Here is a 9,172-nt window from a genome sequence, read left to right as displayed (position 1 = left end):
GTAAATGTAGCATCTCTTTAGGCTTGTGTTATTTAATTTTAAGCCTGTGCTTTCGTTGGAAAAGTTAACAGCTTTAAAAAAACACGCTGCTTCAAGTAGACCTCATTGTATGCTAATTTTTTTATTGAAACACATATGTAAAATTGCTAGTTTGCATATTATACCCAGTTATTATTTTGGTAGTTTTAAAAATCCATTTTGAAAAGGATAGGCTCGTGTATCTTAAACATTTTTATTTCACTAAACTTCTACAAAACATTCCTAAAAGAGGCCTTGTTGCGTTATAGTTGCATCAATGCTTGTGTTTTATGTTAAACTTTTAAACTTTTTTATAAAAACTTTATTTGATATAATTAAACACTGTATATTTAGTGAAAGAACATAAAAAAATTAAACTGAGGGCGAAAAAAGGCAAGAAAAGGGGTAGAGGGTTCAGGTGCGGTGGTGTTGGTGATGCTGGTCATTTCGTCAAATAACAAGTGTGGGGGTCAATTTTTATCCACTTCCTCCATGCAGTTTTCTTCTAGGAAAACAAAGGAGGGGGCCTGCTACTACATGATCTCTCTCCTTTAAACTTTTATTGTCAATGCTGGGGATAGGACATTCACTGGTTTTTGTGTGTGTTTTATATAAATCTAAACTCTAAAAAGCAAAGTGGTATTTTTTTTGAGAGAAGGGTTTGTTTCTTCAGGGTCAGTGTTTATTACATCTTCAAAGCAGTTAGAAGGGGGTAGCTGGGGTTCTTGCAGTAAATATAAGGTTTTCCTTTAAAATTGAAAAAGTAGCCCATTTCTTTGTAAAAGCTGCTTTCTTGGTGTCTTCTAGTATAAAAACCTGCTACTATAGCTTTATTCTTATCATGCAGTTCTTCAAGCCTTTTATTGTAAACGCCGGGATACGACGTTCTCCATTTCCAAAGCCAACAGCTAATGTCAATTTCCAGTAAATGAAATAAGGAAGCTGGATATAACTTTCACAAGTGTCCTTCAATGTAATTTCACTGCTGCTGCAAAACTAAATAAAGAAATAGACGCGCCTGTTCCCTTTAATTAACGTTTTAAAAGTTTGTTTGTCCTTGGTTTACATTTAAAAACATTAGGGAAGTAGAGAGTGTGTGGTGAGGAAAAACAGATTCCTTATCTCTGGTAAAATGTGTTAACTCTTTTCCATAAGCTGTTTTTCATGTTTCTCTATACTTTTTTTCTCTACTCTTTAAAACTCTTTCCCTTCATTTTCCTCTTTCTTTATGTAACTTTATTTTTAATCTTTTATTTGATTGCTTTCTCTATTCTTTAATTCAAAATACCCCTTTTTATTTTCTTTAAAATCATCTTTTCTTTCTCTCTTTTTTTTCAGAATAACCCTTTTTTTTCTAAAGCACTTTTAAAACTCTCTTTGCTCCTTTGTCTTGCTGCTTTCTATACTTGTATTTCAAAGTAACTTTTTATTTTCTCTTTTTAAAAAATACTTTCTTTTTCTGTAAAGTCTTCTTAAAACCCTCTCTTTATCCTCTGCTCATTAAACCCTCTCTCAACCTAACCAAGAAATCTTTAATTTCAAAATAACCCTTTTTATCTTTCTCTCTATTCTTATCTTTATATTTTACTCTTTTCTTTCATATACCTTTTGCTTATCTTCAATTTATTTAAACAATTCTTTTCATTTTCTCTTTTAAAAAAAAAACTTTCTTTTTTTCCATAAAGCACTTCTAAAAACCTTCTTACTGCCGTGTGTTCACTGACACTGGTTCTCTTGCCAAACGTGTCAATACACAGGCACACCAGCACACCTACCATTCCCCAATAAAAAAATATTTCAAAATCACCGATGTTGCCAAACGGGTACCTGACCAGAAACAGGACTGGAAGGTGGGACATAAACCCTAGAAAGGGCATGAAAACCTGTCAAAAATACATGGTGATGAGACCTATTGAGTGGTATACTACTCAGGCACAGGAGTTAAGGGCAGCTCTTGCTCTTAAAATAAATTGGAGGGTCAAATCTTCTAGTCCTTAATCAAGTAAAACTTCTATTGTCATCAGCGGCTCCACTCACAGATATTAACATGTTCTCAATAACTATACATTTCATATATAAATATCTCAGCCATCTTATCCAGGGCTACACATTACATATGCATTGACTCAGGAAGTACATTTTCTGGCATACTCTGATCAGTGCTGAGCACACAGATGGTGCCCAGTTAATAATAAAAATCATGACAATAATTGTTGACCTTATGGACTCTGTTGATGCAATTTCTGTTCTTTGTTCTGGAATTGGCCTGAATACAACTGAAACCCTAAGAATCTGCGGCATAAACACATCTGATCCTCATACGGCACTTTCTCATTCCTTCCTTTTCTCGAACTCAGAACAAAAAATGACATAACAAAATGGTTTTCAGTTAAAATGTAAAATTGCACAGCAGCCCTTGCTCTGCAACCTGCCACCCCCTGGGAGTTAAGTGATCTTCTCTCATTTCACTCTCATCATCTCTCTTTTTTTCTTCATCCTTCCTGACCTCTGTGCTGCTTTTCATGCTGTCAACCATGACATCTTTTCCAATTGACTGGGGCCATTTGCTGGAGTCTCGGAGAACTGGCCTTTTGGTTTTGTTCCCATCTATCAGTGTCCTCTTTTTTTACAGCATGCAGCCGAGAGATAGGCTGGTCCAACGGACAAGGAGCTGCCCTGAGAGACCTGGGTTGTACTTTCCTCATGGACTTCCTGTATGACCTCAGGCCAGTGCCTTAGGGACAGCGTTTCAAAGGCATTTAGGCATCCAAAGATGCAGCGAGGCATCCAGTGGTGGGGTTTACAAAGCACCTAACCTTCTAAACCATTTAAAAAATGCTACTAGGTGCCTAAATTCCTTTGAAAATCTGGCCTTAAGTCTCTGTAGGCCTCAGTGCGCCATCTGTACAATGTGTAGAACAGGACTGCTCTACCTCCCCGAGGGGCTGTGAGGAGAATTAGGTTCAACATTGTGAGGGGTTCAGATATTACAGGGATGGAGCCACATCAGTATGACAGGTAGAGTGGGGACGTCTCTGTACCAGTGCTATCCCTTCCCTTGGGTTTGGCCTCTTTGTTTCACCCACGTCTCTCAAATCTCCCTCTTTTCTGAATGTAAACTTGGCTCCGAGGTCCTGGCTGTATTTCTTCTCAGTCCCCTGCATTCTCTCTTCAAAACCCCACTCTCCCTCTGCCCTGATTTCCAGATACCTCATTGAATTACCAGTCCTTTCTTATCTTCATCACTCTGCCTCTGTGTGTAAACAAAATACTGACTCCCTGTCCTGGGGCACAAGCCGGGAGCAGGGCCTGTCCTTTGTGAACTCACATTCCACACTCACACTGTGCTGTATAGGAGCCAGCAAACAGAGCTGTAGACAGGGGAGTTTGACTGGGAGATTGTAAGGTGAGTTTTGGAGGAAGACTAAGAGCCAGGCAAAGGAACAGGCTAGTGAAGGGAGTGTGGTGTTCTGGCAGTGTTTTGGTGCTCGTTGGGGGTTTGTTTTTCTGTGGGTGGTGGTGTTTTGGTTTGATTTCTGTTTCCCTGAATAACAGGACTTTGGTGAGAAGGTTATGACAGATACAGAGGCAGTGGTGGTAGTGACCCAAGCAGTGGAAGACACAAGGAAGATGACTGGATGTGGAAGCTGCAGCGTGTACATGATCCTGGAGGGGGTACCTGAAAAGAGTTTCGTCTGCATGAAGTGCCACCTGATAGAGCTGATTGAAGAAAAGATCTGAGGATTGGAGATGCAGGTGGAAACTCTGGTTGAGTTTAGAAGGGGGTTTGAGCAGATGATGGACCAAAGACATGAGGAGGCTGAAGGGAAAGGCTCAGACTTGCAGATGGAAGCAGGACCAAAGAATTCTGAGGGGATACTGCTGGGTGAGAAAAGTGGACAGTGGAGGCATGTGATTAAGAGAACCAGGCAGAGTAAAAGATGGGCTAGTGAAGGAAAAACAGAGCTCAGGAACAGATTTGTGGAGTTGGAAAATGAAGAAGGGGCACAGCAGGTAGTCGCTGAAGGTAAGAGGGCAAGGAAGAAGAGAAGAGCAGACAGTCCTATAGGAAGAAGGCATGAATCAATGGAGATAACACCAGATATGAGCTGCAGGATGATACAGGATGGTTTGCAGAGGATTGCAAGGGACAGTAGGAATTGAGAGGACTTACAGCCAGACGGAACAGGGGATAGACTGGAAAATCACACCATCACCAGGAAAAGGCAGTCTACGTGATTGGGGACTCCTTACTGAGAAGAATAGACAGGTCTGTAACAAGAGCTGATCCAGAGAACAAAAGGGTATGCTGTCTGCCGGATGCAAAGATTCGGGATGTGGCCCTGAGGCTGAAGAGGATCCTAATGGGAGCGGCAAAGAATCCACTGATTATTCTTCATGTGGGAACAAATGATACGGCTAGATTCTCATTGGAATGTATCAAAGGAGACTATGCCAGGCTGGGGAAGACGCTTAAGGAAATCAAGGCTCAGGTGATCTTCAGTGGGATTCTGCCTGTTCCTAGAGAAAGGCAACAAAGGTGTGACAAAATTATGATGCTCAACAGAAGGCTCAGGCAGTGGTGCTATAAGCAGGGCTTTGGGATGTATGGCCACTGGGAAGCATTCATGGACAGAGGACTGTTCTCTCGGGATGGACTTCACCTGAATAAAGAGGGGAATAGACTTCTAGGATGGAGGCTGGCACAACTGATCAAGAACTTGGGGAGATGGTTGGGAGATGTCCAGGTAATCTCCATGCAGGATTTTCCTTTTGAGAGGGAAGAAAACAAAGTAAGAAAGGATACAGCTGTGGGCAGGAGAATGGACATAAGGAAGAAGGGTAGTGTACATACCAATCTAATAGGTAATATTGGCGGTAGAATGTCTGTGCCTAATCGGGTAAAGAATGTGAGTGACGCCAAACAGCAAAAATTAAGATGTTTGTACACTAATGCGAGGAGCCTAGGTAACAAAATGGAGGATCTAGAGCTACTGGTGCAGGAAGTGAAACCAGATATTATAGGGATAACAGAAACATGGTGGAGTACGGGTATTGAAGGATGTGTGCTAGGAAAGACAGAAATAAAGGCAAAGGTGGTGGAGTAGCATTGTATATCAATGATGAGGTAGACTGTAAAGAAATAAGAAGGGATGGAATGGATAAGACAGAGTCTGTCTGGGCAAAAATCACATTAGGGGAGAAAGCTACTAGAGACTCCCCTGGGATAGTGCTTGGGGTGTGCTATAGACCACCGGGATCCGATTTGGATATGGATAGAGACCTCTTTAATGTTTTTAAAGAAGTAAATACTAATGGGAATTGTGTGATCATGGGAGACTTTAACTTCCTGGATATAGACTGGAGGACAAGTGCTAATAATAATAGTAGGGCTCAGATTTTCCTAGATGCGATAGCTGATGGATTCCTTCACCAAGTAGTTGCTGAACCAACAAGAGGGGATGCCATTGTAGATTTGGTTTTGGTGAGTAGTGAGGACCTCATAGAAGAAATGGTTGTAGGGGACAGCCTTAGTTTGAGCAATCATGAGCTAATTCAGTTCAAATTAAATGGAAGGATAAACAAAAATAGATCTGTGACTAGGGTTTTTGATTTCAAAAGGCCTAACTTAAAAAAAATGTAAGCAAATTAGTTAGGGAAGTGGATTGGACTGAAAAACGTGTGGATCTAAAGGCGGAGGAGGCCTGGAATTACTTCAAGTCAAAGTTTCAGAAAGTATCGGAAGCCTGCATCCCAAGAAAGGGGAAAAAATTCATAGGCAGGAGTTGTAGACCAAGCTGGATGAGCAAGCGTCTCAGAGAGGTGATTAAGAAAACGCAGAAAGTCTACAAGGAGTGGAAGATGGGAGGGATTAGCAAGGAAAGCTACTTTACTGAGATCAGATCATGTTAAGATAAAATCAGAAAGGCCAAAAGCCATGTAGAGTTGGACCTTGCAAAGGGAATTAAAACCAATAGTAAAAGGTTCTATAGCCATATAAATAAGAAGAAAACAAAGAAAGAAGAAGTGGGACTGCTTAACACTGAGGATGGAGTGGAGGTTAAGGATAATCTAGGCATGGCCCAATATCTAAACTAATATTTTGCCTCAGTCTTTAATGAGGCTAATGAGAAGCTTAGGGATAATGGTAGGATGACAAATGGGAATGAGGATATGGAGGTAGATATTACCACATCCAAGGTAGAAGTCAAACTTGAACAGCTTAATGGGACTAAATCAGTGAGCCCGGATAATCTTCATCCGAGAATATTAAAGGAACTGGCACATGAAATTGCAAGCCCATTAGCAAGAATTTTTAATGAATCTGTAAACTCAGGGGTTGTACCATACGACTGGAGAATTGCTAACATAGTTCCTATTTTTAAGAAAGGAAAAAAAAGTGATCCGGGTAACTACAGTCCTGTTAGTTTGACATCTGTAGTATGCAAGGTCTTGGAAAATTTTTTGAAGGAGAAAGTAGTTAAGGACATTGAGGTTGTCGGAGAAAAACAGAGTTCTCACTCTCAGTTTAGGTGCATCAAGTCAGATACTTTATTATCTCTAGCAATTGCGTGGAGGGAGAGAGCTAAACAGGTCTCTCACCAGATAAACAAGTACAGCAAGCATTTATACCTTTGTGATGTGCATTAATTAAAAACATCTGCATTTTATTTAGGCAATTTGCTATCTATTCCAGTATTTTCTCACTTTCTCAAAACATCGTTATCTCAAGGCTAGGTCACACTGACTATTCTGCTGTTTTCCACTCATTTCTGACGTGAGCCCTGCTTCTACAGGTCTCGCGATATTAGGCTAAGACTTGACAGAACAGTTGCTCTGTGTCTGACGCTTAAATGGCTGCACTTAAACCCTCTTTTTCTTTCCCTGCTTCCACAAGGTCATTGGTAATTGGGACAAAATACAACATGGCTTTACAAAAGGTAGATCGTGTCAAACCAACCTGATCTTCTTCTTTGAGAAGGTAACAGATTTTTCAGACAAAGGAAGTGCAGTGGATCTAATTTACCTCAATTTCAGTAAGGCATTTGATACGGTTCCACATGGAGAATTATTAGCTAAATTGTAAAAGATGGGGATCAATATGAAAATTGAAAGGTGGGTAAGGAACTGGTTAAAAGGGAGACTACAGCGGGTCATACTGAAAGATGAACTGTCAGGCTGGAAGGAGGTTACTAGTGGAATTCCTCAGGGATTGGTTTTGGGACCAATCTTATTTAATCTTTTTATTACTGACCTTGGCACAAAAAGTGGGAATGTGCTAATAAAGTTTGCGAATGACACAAAGCTGGGAGATATTGCCAATACAGAGAAGGACCGGGATGACCTTGTAAACTGGAGTAATAGTAATAGGATGAAATTTAATAGTGAAAAGTGCAAGGTCATGCATTTAGGGATTAATAACAAGAATTTCTGTTATAAACTGGGGAGGCATCAGTTGGAAGTAACAGAGGAGGAGAAGGACCTCGGAGTATTGATTGATCACAGGATGACTATGGGCCGCCAGTGTGATATGGCCATGAAAAAAGCTAATGCGGTCTTGGGATGCTTCAGGCGAGGTATTTCCAGTAGAGATAAGGAGGTGTTAGGACCGTTATACAAGGTACTCGTGAGACCTCATCTGGAATATTGTGTGTAGTTCTGGTCTCCCATGTTTAAAAAGGATGAATTCAAACTGGAACAGGTACAGAGAAGGGCTACTAGGATGATCTGAGGAATGGAAAACCTGTCTTATGAAAGGAGACTCAAAGAGCTTGGCTTGTATAGCCTAACCAAAAGAAGGCTGAGAGGAGATACGATTGCTCTCTATACATATATCAGAGGGATAAATACAAGGGAAGGAGAAGAATTATTTAAACTCAGTATCAATGTGGACACAAGAACAAATAGATATAAACTGGCCATCAGGAAGTTTAGACTTGAAATTAGACGAAGGTTTCTAACCATCAGAGGAGGGAAGTTCTGGAACAGCCTTCCCAGGGGAGCAGTGGGGGCAAAAGACATATCTGGCTTCAAGACTCAGCTTGATAAGTTTATGGAGGGGATGGTATGATGGGATAGCCTAATTTTGGCAATTAATTGATCTTCGACTATTAGCAGTAGATATAGCCAATGGCTTGTGATGGGATGTTAGATGGGGTGGGATCTGAATTACTAGAGATAATTCTTTCCTGGGTGTCTGGCTGGTGAGTCTTGCCCACATGCTCAGGGTCTCGCTGATCGCCATATTTGGGGTCGGGAAGGAATTTTCCTCCAGGGCAGATTGGCAGAGGCCCTGGGGTTTTTTTGCCTTCCTCTGCAGCATAGGGCACGGGTCACTTGCTGGAGGATTCTCTGCACCTTGAAGTCTTTAAACCACGATTTGAGGACTTCAATAGCTCAGATATAGGTCAGGGTTTGTAACAGGAGGGGGTGGGTGAGATTCTGTGGCCTGTGTTGTGTAGGAGGTCAGACTAGATGACCATAATGGTCCCTTCTGACCTTAAAGTCTTTGATTCTATGAAAGAGCTCCACCAGGGAGCACACCTCCTGTACGAACCTCTGCGGGGGGGTCAGGAGCACCCCCTGCCATTCCTAAATGGCACCCCATGTCCATCGGGGAAGGCTGTGAAAGGAGAGTTATCGGCAGCCTTGTGGGCAATGGGAAGGTGTGTGTGTGTGGAGGGGGGGATACACAAGTCTTTCCCCGTCACTTCCTAATTGTGTGATCCTTGTAATTTTCCAGTCAATAGAATTCATTCTGCTTTCCACAATTCCTTCACTGCGTGTTGCCCAGATATTCAGGCTTTAGCAGGTTCTTTTGTATTTGGTTAGAGCCGCATTCCCAGAACAGAAACATGTTTCTTCTCCTCTGAATTATCTTAAGAAGCACGTGCTTTAGTGACAGGCGCCTGACCCTAGCCATGGCCTTTACCACCCACCCATCCACATCAGTGGATCACTGCCTGGTTAATGAGCAGGTGAGACTGGCTCCAGGAGAGAAGCTGGATGAAATTGAATATACAAAAACCTGTAGGAAAACACTTCAACCTCCTTGGCCACACAATAGCAGATGTAAAGGTAGCCATCTTACAGCAAACAAACTTCAGGACAGGTTTCAGATTAGCAGCCGTGTTAGTCTGTATCCGCAAAAAGA

The sequence above is a fragment of the Chrysemys picta genome, chromosome 17 (genome assembly GCF_011386835.1).
Source record: "Chrysemys picta bellii isolate R12L10 chromosome 17, ASM1138683v2, whole genome shotgun sequence".
NCBI lineage: Eukaryota > Metazoa > Chordata > Testudines > Emydidae > Chrysemys > Chrysemys picta.
Note: the sequence above shows the minus strand (reverse complement) of the source record.